This window comes from Marmota marmota, unplaced genomic scaffold, assembly GCF_001458135.2.
Source record: "Marmota marmota marmota unplaced genomic scaffold, marMar, whole genome shotgun sequence".
Classification (NCBI taxonomy): Eukaryota; Metazoa; Chordata; class Mammalia; order Rodentia; family Sciuridae; genus Marmota; species Marmota marmota.
The window spans coordinates 3,130,353-3,140,973 of NW_025999941.1; the positions used below are offsets into that span (position 1 = coordinate 3,130,353).

Below are 10,621 nucleotides of genomic sequence, written 5' to 3' on the forward strand. Positions count from 1 at the left end.
GTAAAACAAAAATTTTACCTAATGCATTTTTTTGTTTAGTCATGATCGATTCTTATTTTTACTTGTTCTTATTTAATCATAAACAATATACTATCTCCTGCTAAATTATTATAATTACATTTCAAAAGAGGTTCATATTATCAAAATATTATCATAAAAACAATTATTTCAGGGGGTAAAGAGGCTAGGGGCTAAAGAGTTTCAAACGCACAATAATTTTTTTTTTACAACAGTAGCTCAATTATAAATGTTTGCATATTTCTTTGTTTTTAACTCAAATTACAACCAATAAATTGGTTGATCAAAACCCATAAATTATAGTCTTAAACATTACTGATCAAGTAAGATAATACTTACAATGTAAAGCAAGAGCTAATCTTAGACAAGGAGTTTCTAGGACCATAAAATAAATTATGTCAGTTTCCAACTGTCCATGTGCAAAAGAAAGACTTTAACACTAATTGAGCAACCAGTCAAACAAATGTATTTCAAAGTTTTAATGAAACGTTATTTCTATGTGAATAGCTCTAGTTCGAAATATGCTATCATATTAAAACTAATGTTAGCCAATACAATTAAATGATTTATCTTAATGCACCAATGGTATCTCCAATTCAATCTATAAGACCTCCGGAAGTAGATGTGATTGAATTATCATATAGAAGCAACCAGTTTCTGCTACACTTCATGTATTGGGGAATGTTAACTATTCCAAGTCCAAAAAACTGCCAGGAGACCCAAACCACGTGGAGTCTAAGAGGAAAACTCCCCCATGCTTTCAGTGTGCTTCCAAAAAATTTCCCTTTCCCTGTAAGTTCACAGTCAGCTTCTAGCAACTCCCAAGTAGAGAGTAAAGGACAAAATGAAAAAGACCAAAGCGGAAGATTTTTATGGTGTTAACATATTTCAAGCTATTCGTGCACAAGGCTCAAGAAGGCATCAGATGAAAGCTTGTTATGTTTCAATATTAAAAGGCAGAGCTGCAGTTCTGGCCAGGAGCAACTTTCATTCTGCTAGCATAGACATTTCCCAAGGTATGTCAGGGTCAGCACCATAGACGAACACAGAAGCATGTTAGAGAACAAACTGGAAATGAAGAAACAGATCTCCCATTCTTTCCAATAATTGAAATATGCTTATTTCTTATGTTTTTATTGTTGATCATAAAATCATTTTCAGATGGTCCTAAAGCTTTTTAAAAAGTAATTTGGTGGAACAGTGTTCATATTCTGCAACTCATTTGGTGTCTTTCCAGAAGTCCCCCAAATTGAAATCTTAAAATATGCTTATTGGGATGAAAAACCAGCTTAAAAACAGTTTTGTCAAACAAGTCTGTTTTTTTTTAATTCAATGAATGATTTTAAAAATTAGCTTCATTGTTTTTTAATTCACCATCTGTTAACTCAATAAATATGAGTTCTTAAAGTTAACCTAATTGTCTTGGAATTTGCTGTTTTTGAAGTTGATTAAAGTTATTTAAATTAATTTTATTGTATATCCAGACTAAAACAAAGCATGTCTGCATTTGGATAGATCTTGGCTAATAATTTACAAATAAATGTGCCCATTCCTAAAATGAACCACTTATGTTTATGTCTCTTAATATGTATCAGTCAATATGCGATATGCAGAAAGAGATGCTGATATTAGATCATTAAGGAGGTAGTGCACCAACACACCAAAAACAGTAGCCATTAAAAACTGACCAAATACAAAATTTTCATTATCCCTATCTCATATCTAATAAAGAGGAAATGAAGAGTGGAAATCCTGGAATGCAATTTCTTTTCACCCTGCACCCCCATTGATTAGAGGAGCTACTGTGTTGTTTCTTTAAATATTGTCTTGTCTCTGGTCACAGTTTATTGGAGTAAGGGTGGACACCAGACCTACATCAGTCAATCAGATTATTTCCTGAGAATTGTGAAATGCAAAAAAAAAAAAATGGTCCTTTCTCTGGATGCCTTGACTGGAATATCTGCAACATCCATGGCTCAGGAACAACTAACTGGCAACTGTGATTTACTATGTGACTTGAGAAGAGGAAGGAGCTGGACTATCATGAGGAAGAAAGACAAGGATGAGACGCAGAGAAAGGATTGACTGAGTTCCCTGTGGTAATTCAATACTCCATTCCTGAGTACTGGATTGCATTAAAAGCCTCAGTGTGTTCTTCCCCTTTTGTGAAAAATCAGAGAGTCAGCTTCTGACATTTACAAATCAAAAAAGGGTGAACTAAATGCAAAACAGAGGAAATCTTCCTACTAGAAATTATGACTATTTAATCAGGGATTTCTAAGCTTCACACCTTGCCCTGATTTCCTTCAGATAAGGCTATGTGTTTAATTTTAACATGTATTTTTTATGTTATGGTCACTGTTTTCTAGGGCTTACCTAACAATCTTTATGTATTCCCAAGTTACATTATGTTTTCCTCTTAAAGTTTTATGGTTTTAGTCTGCACTTAATTCTATAACCTATTGCAAATGAATTTTGTCTATGGTGTGAGGTAGGGATCCAGGTCCCTTTTATCCCCGATATGAATATGGAGCTATTTCAGGATCATTGTTTAAAAATACTTCCTTTGCACATTGAGTTGTTTTGGAGAAGGTGAATATGGGGTGAAGAGGGAGGTGTGGAGAAGCCATTTGAATCTAAACTAATGATTTAGATTAATGAAAGGGAGACTTTTTTATCAGTTTTATTAATGTGTTCACTAAAATTATAGTAGCTTTACTTGACAATAAGAAAATGGGTAGATAACACATTCATCAGAACTCACTTTCTCCATAAGCTCATATGCAATGCATCTAAACACACATCTGATAACTGAGTCAACCAAGTTTTTTTGTCTTTTATTGTCTGCTTACCCCTTTCATTGTCTGCATAATGTGTGTTCACTTATGCTCCAAACACTAAAAGGAACCAGGCATGCTGAGGTCCATGCTGAAGCTATACCCATTACATAGAATAGACTACATTCGCTCATGATCACTAAACAATAACAAACTAATGACCAAGTCAAGACAGAATTCAAATGCTGGTCTTGCTTTATTTCTTCGGCTTATTTGTACAACAATGAGAACTTTTGTTGTTTTTCCAAGTACATAAACAGACTTCAAGTTTCTCTCATGAAGATGCCAGAGCAATAATATCATGTCATGTTTGAGATGACCTCAAAGTGAGGATGATTCTCACATTCCGTCGACTGGAGAAGCATGAATTTCACCTTCATGTAAATCACCTTCAAAGCAAGATAGAAAATTCTTAATATCTGCTCCCAAACACTAGTGTAAACAGATAAATTAACTGGTTCAGGGACAGTGACCATTGAAGGTACTTCCTAAGCCTGGCTTGCTCTCTTTGAGTGCTGAAGGGCTCAATATCTTGGTATATTGGTTATACTTTTGTAACATAGCATTTTGGGCTATTATCATCTAAGCATTTGTCAAAAATATGTCAGAGGTGGATGGAGAGCTATAGTTTGGGCTGGAAACCATCCCTTATACTATTTCTGGAAAAGTTTACCTCTAATTACCCTGGGAAAACGATCCCACCCTCATCCCTAGCCTACATGATCTTGGTAAGGAGGCTATATAACCAAATTCAAGGGTGGACATTTGACCTAAGGGTGCTGAGACAGAGAATCACAGCTGCTAACCCTGGTACAGCTGCTGATTTCTGAATACAGGAATGTGTACATTACACAATTTGATGCAGTCACAATCAGGTAGCATTCTGTAGCTGTAAAGTGAAAAAGGAATATTCTTCCTGCTGAGTTTCTAGGTCAGAAGAATGGAAGCTGGGAGAAAAGCAGGACTAAGAATGAAGTTAAAACAGAAGTTAGCACAAAAGACAACAAAACCAAGATATGGTTGGTTACATTGTTTGCATACCTAAAACCAATTTTCCCTGAAGCAGTATTTACAATGTTTTTTTCCAACTTACAGGAAGAGAGGAAAGTAGAGGAGGGACAAAAAAAAAAAAAAAAAAAAAAAAAAGGAAGCAACAATAAAACTTATATTTCAAGTTGGATTTGTCTTCCGAATCCATTTGGAATGCTGGATTTCACCTGGTTCCTCAAATCTGAATTTCTGGAAATGGAGCCCTTGCATTTTCAACAAATATTCTCATTTTAATTCTACACCCGCAGAAGTTTGAGATCAGCTCATCCAGTCTCTTCATTGTATGGTTGAGCAAACAGAACTATGAAGACTAAGTGTCTTTATCTAGATCACTCCCCACCACCTATTTATTCTATGTATATGAGAATTATCAGTGAAATAGAACAAAGGTCCTTAACTTCATGGATATCAACAAGTCAGATGCTTAGTAGCAGAACGAAAATCAGAAATGAGTTCAACTCTTCCTGGTGACTTGATATCCCTAAGGGCATGCTCTAATACTCAGCTTCCTTACTCCAACACCTTTTTTTTTTTTTAATGTATTTAGTAATGGCAAAGATTCTACATTGGGCAGCCTTCACAGCACACAATTTGAAGGTAAATGTTACTAGTGCTTGTGGTCTAGTATTTGCAAACATTTGCACCAAAATGACAGAGAAGGCAGCAGAAGGAAGCAGAGGCAGTACCCACTTTTACTCCCCAAGTCTCCAACAGACAAAAAGGTCTTTAAAGACTCTTGTGTTTTGTTAAGAAAATCACATAAAATGCCGCATTCAATTTCATCAAGTGTGTAACTCTGTTTTTAATAGAAATAAAATATTTTCTTCTCAAATCTTTAAGTGAAAACTAGTCCAGAAATAGAGGCCATAATTATTATTTGACTTGTGTATCCCCAGCACACCATCGATTCATCCAGGAAGTTACTTCTACCCCACTCCTAACACAGTCCATTCACTTTTCTATTCCTATTCAGATCCTAGGATTTTTTTCCATAAATGACATTAATAATAAAAGTAACAAGTGCTAGTCTTTATTGAGTACTGACTCTGTGTTGAAGCACTGTGCATGTACTATTGACTCCTAGAGAAGAGCACTGCTATTTTCCATCATATCAAAGAGGAAATTGAGGCAGAAGGAAATAAGAAGACTTGATCAAGGTCATGTGGGTAGTAACCAGTTGAAGTAGGATTAGAATCCAGGTACTTGAATACCTGAGGCTGTTTCACCTACATATTCATTTACTGCCAAGTCTGCTCGAAACATAATTTGCCCATGCTGCCCCTTTGTATTTGAAATCTCTTGGAATACATAAAATGGGTGGTTTAATGGTATATAAATTATATAATAAAAATCAAGAAAGCTGAACAAAAATTGTTGACATGTACCACCAAGTTGTTAAGAATCTAAAGATATGGCTGGGTATGGTGGTATACACCTATGGTCGCAGAGACTCAGGAGGCTGAGACAGGAGGATCACAAGTTCAAGGCCCCCCTCAGCAACTTAGTTAGACCCTGTGTCAGAATAATAAATAAAAAGGGCTGGGGATGTAGCTCAGTGATAGAGAACCCCTGGGCAATCCCCAGTACAAATAAGAATAATATATGGACTAAATGGATAATATTAGAATGTCCCTAGGAACAAAACTTATAAGAAACTATAAGGCATGCCTTATGAATGAACACCTAGTGTTTCTAATATTTTAAAATTTATAGGAAAGTGTGAAGTATTGTTACACATTTCTAATTGTTAAGTAGCAGGCAAACATGACTTCAAAGCAGGAGAGGGGCTAATAAGAATAAGGATTAGTGGACTAAATTTTAAAATGAACAATAATTAAATTTAAAATGAAAAAAATTTAAAATTAAATTTCCCCAAGACAGTATAGGCACATTGCTATTGAATAGATAGAGCTAAAATACACTCTGGTGGTTTTAATAAAGAGTTCGACTTTCACTGGAAACACACACATATATACATAAGCTATTTAAAACATGCCTGCAGGTCAAAATCAGCTTAAGGACTACCATTATACTTAAACATGTGGATAAGTTGTCAATATTTAATATTTAAAATTTTCATATAAAATCCAAATTTTCAGCATTTCTTCAGAAATTGGGAGAGCTGACATTTGGCATCATTGGCATTTACTTTCTGGTTTAGACACAGAATATATTCTTGGGATTAGAGCAGTCCCCACCACTGCTCATGGTCTTAACTTGTTTTGCTTTGCTCGCTTATATCCATGCTTGGCCCCAGATGGGTATAAAAGTTTGCAATCCCTGATGTATGGAGTAATGTCCCAACTCCAGAGAGTGTCTCCAAGGTCCTTCACAATTTGGAGCTGTTTGGTTCTAGCCTCACTGAATTCCTTATGGCCTTTCCTTAACAACAAATTTTGTCCAAGCGGGTCTGTTTGGAATATCCTCCCTTCAACTTTCCTCTCTATCTAGAGGAATCTCACTTATCCTGGTCAAGTGTTAGTTCTTCCATGGAACTTTCGATTTGCTTCTTCCTAAGTGTTCCCATAACACTTGGTGCCTCTACAAGTATTGTAATGACTTTTTATGTTTATCTGCCCAAACGGAAAATGTGTTCCTTGAAGAGGAGAATACTTAATCTATACCTCCAGTCCTTAATAGAGTGCCTGGCATCTACTAGGTGTGCATAGTGTGAATAGTTATTGAATGAACAAAAGGTAGTGTAAATGAACAAATACTTCCATCAGAATTTTTTGCATTACAAGATATTATAAAGCATTTGACGTTTACAATAAGGGAAGTAACTACTCCAGATCAACTTGTAAATTTTGATAATGATCATGACATTTTCAGATAACAGTTGTTAAAAGTTCCTGTTCATTGTACCCTCGACAGGAACACAAGTCTTAAAGAAAATAAAATGTATGTGATATTTGTAAATGTAAGAGTGACTTAAAATTGATAGGGTGCCACATGTAGGTGATGGGTAGGAGTTTAACACTTGATTCAAAGAGATAATAGATGGTAAAAGAAGTTACAATTATGTCTCCCTATAGCCAGGTGGCTTTTCTGGCAATGTATACTCTGGAGAAAAGAAGACTTGAGCCACAGGCGATGAGTTTTAATAGTTTAGCTGGCAGGCTGTGATAGGACAAGGGTTACTGCTAGTTTGGCAGTCCTTCGAGCTGGGTACCATTGCTCCCTATGCTTGGGTTCAAGCTAGGCTGCAGTGTCTTGTGATGATATGATAATTCCATGAAACCATGCAACTAGTCTTAATTGATCAGTAGTGAGCCCAAATGATGTGTGTCATTTCTTGGCCACTTTCAGTGTGAAACTCTCCAGAGTGAGCTTTATTTTTACCATAGCAACATGAAACATCCAAGATGGTGACTGCTCCAGTAGCCTGGGACCTGGGGTAGGAAGACATGGAACTGATCTACTGACCTACAATAGACACACAGCATAAACAAGAAGGCAATTTTTGCTGTTTCTAGGCTACTAAAAATCAGAATTGTTACTCCTGCATAGCACAGCCTATTCTAACTGATACAATAGATTTGCTCTTCTTTGCTGCAAATGTCAGAACAGTAATGGTTGGAAGTTTCAGGAAGATCAATTCTATGCAGTATAAGAAAAAAATGTAATAATTTGTATAAAGATGGAATGAACTACTGTGGAAATTATTCATTTCTTCATACAATATATATTGAGCTCAACCCTGAAGTAAGCATCCTGTTGATATAATCCCTGCCAATATGGGGAGTAGGTGGTGAGTTTCCCTTTTCTCAAGTTGTCTATGCTGAATGACCCCTAAAGGTTTAAAATGACAAATTATCTTAAAGAAAAAAAAAATGCCTTTCAACCCAGAGCTTCAGGATCTCTACTGTCTCTGCTTTAAAAAGAAAAAAAAAATCTAAAAGAAAAAAATTTTTTTCAACTCAAGCCCTTTACTGATCCATTGAGTTGTCTTTTCACATTTTAATGTCATTTTCCCAGCAAATAAGTTCCCTGAAGGCCAATACTGTATTATCTCTCCCCTTCCATCTTTCTCATATTATTTAGTAGGCAATATTTTACTGTCTATTCTTCTAAGAATATAATCAATACAGTCTTTGATACTAGCTACTATTATTGAACATTTGATGTGTTTCAGATTTTCTTGTCTTTCAACCATTTAAGTTACATTTGGACTTGTTTTAAAAATCCAGTAGCACTAGCATCTTACTGTCTTAGTCCAGTCTATGCTGCTAAAACAAAATACCTTAGACTGGGTAATTTATAAACATAAGAAATTTATTGCTCAGAATTCTAAAGGCCGGGAAGTTCAAGCTCAAGGCACAGGCAGATTCAGTGTCTGGTGAAGATCTGTTCTCTACTTCATAGATGGCACCTGTTTGCAGTGTCTTCTTCAGGTAGGAGGAGCATGGGTGCTAGTCTGAGTCTCTTTTTAAAAGGCATTAGTCTCACTCATGACAACTCCACCCAAGTGGCCCCCCTCCGAATACTATCACATTGAGTGTTAGGTTCCAACATATGAATCTTGGGGGTACACCAACATGCAGACCATAGCAATTAATTTAATAACTTTCAGGTTAGATGCTCTTTTCTTCCAAACAAGGTCTTAGCATTGTGGTATTGAGTTTATGGCCAATTACAATATTTCACTAATATCTTAGTTCAGTATGTAGTTAATGAACCCCTACTATATGCCAAGAATTCAAACTCTGCTATTGCCCAAGAATTCAAACTCTGCTATTGAATGCACTGCACCCAGAATTACATACTTCTGTATTGTAATAGAGCCTATGAGCTCTCTGATTAAGACTATTTGTGGTGGTGGTGGGGGGGGGCAAATTCAAAAGGTTGGGGCATAATGTTCTCTTGGTTTGACTCAAGGGGGTATATCACACTTTAAATTATGGGGGCTTAGCTGATAATTTGGGAATGTAGATAAGTATGTAAGTGAGAAAACAGCAATTCTATTTTTGAATTTCAAATTTCTGTTAAGCTTCATTTCAGGCTTTCAGAATTGGAGAATCAGCTGCCTGTTACAAGATATTACTAATAAGCAGTAATTAAAGTCTGAGAATATATTTTTTTTCAATTCCAAACCTATGTCTTTCTCAGATGGAGCTATTGGTTAAGCAATTCAGCATTTTGGTAAATTAAAGCAGAAGAATTTGACATCACTTGGACCTGTGGGGTAGAAAATAATCTAGGAAAGAAAACTTGTGTTTTACTTTGTTTTGCCTATTGCAATCATTTGTATCTTTCTGCTCTGCTTTATAAAACTAGAACTTGAGATGGGCACTTGTATCTTAAAAAGGGAGGGGGGCTAGTTCCCCAAAAGAACACTAATGCATATTTTTTTGTATTGTGTCTTTGGAATTGTCTCTGCAGAAAATGATGATCAATAGAAAAAGATGGGTAAATTCCAGTAAGTTCAATATCCCTGGATAGAAGGTGGGGGTGCATATCAGAAAGCAGCATGAATGCACATGCTATTCTCCTTTATTTAGAAAAGCCACACAAAAATACAGCACAGTTGATGTGTTTGTTACCAGAGCTTGAAACGCAAATCAACCACTGTGTAAAAGATAAAATAAGACTGCACAGATATCAGGATTTTCCCAGTGTGTTTTATTCATAGGCATCTGACAGAAGAGGACCTAACAGAGCTTTTAGGAAAAACTGAATTCTCAGCCCACAGTCACTTTCCAGGAACTTCCCAGCAAACAGTGCTCTGCACTGGCAGGATGGAAATCTTAGCAATCTCTTTCCTGCTTCTATAGTTTCCTTCTAAATACAATTATTTATGGGGACTTAATGAGAGAGCAAGCCTTGTGTGAAAGGAACTCAAGAAAGTACAGCTTCTAAAAATATACCTAGGCGGCTTTACAGTCTTTATTGTTATAAACTGACGTTTTGCAGTTCATGCCATGAACCTAACAACTCCACTCCTTGCCAAACACACGCATACAAAGAGAAAAAGTAAAAAACCATGTTTTCTCTTTCTGCAATCCCCTTAACTTTGAGTAAACAGTAGTAATTTGCTGTTGTCATACTCTATGCAAATTCTCCAAAGGCGACACAATACAAAAGACCTGTTAGCTTCCTTAGAGCTAGGGGACAGGGTTGGCAGTGGGGAGAGGGTTAAGGTTGATCCAGTTCCAGTTTCTTAACCTGGGTTTCTGAGCCTCCAGTTATCCTGGTCTTTCAGAAATCTTTGGAGTTTTCCCATTTGGGAAGGTTCCCCTAGCCCGCATCTCCAGAGTCACTAGTTAATGAAATCTGCATTCCTTCCATTCTTTGCCCCCAGCTTCTTGGGAGAAACTGTTCATCAGCTTAGGCATCTCCTTCCAGTGGGTTGAAAAGTACAGCTGCTACCATGAGGATAAATGCTGAAACAAATGCACTGAGGTACAGCGTGGGGGTCTGCAAGAGAGGGCCCCCTCATTCTCCTTCTGCCACGTGCTCCTCAGTTGGGGTGCAGGGCTCCTGGATGGGGGGAGGCGATGAGAGGGATGAGAATGCCAAGAAGGAGGCTGAAGGGAAGGAGGCCCTCTAGTACTGATTATCTCAACCGAATATTGACAAGAAAAATAAATTGGCCCACATGCCCCTAGTGGGGAGCAATACACCCCACGCAGGTTAGGTTGGGGGGTGCTTCGAAGCCTCTTACCTGACTTCCTACTCCGCTGGCACACACACTACACCCTCCCCTCCTCTCCCCC

At 36.9% G+C, this 10,621-nt stretch overlaps 1 long non-coding RNA gene across 1 annotated transcript in view; it reads right to left on the bottom strand.

The window, feature by feature from the left end:
• Positions 1–9,506: 9,506 nt before the first annotated feature.
• Positions 9,507–10,621, bottom strand: part of LOC125616242 — a 2,814-nt gene continuing 1,699 nt past the window's right edge. Inside the window, exon 3 of the long non-coding RNA XR_007346848.1 lies at positions 9,507–10,385. This is a non-coding gene — a long non-coding RNA (uncharacterized LOC125616242). The remainder of the gene's footprint in view (positions 10,386–10,621) is intronic.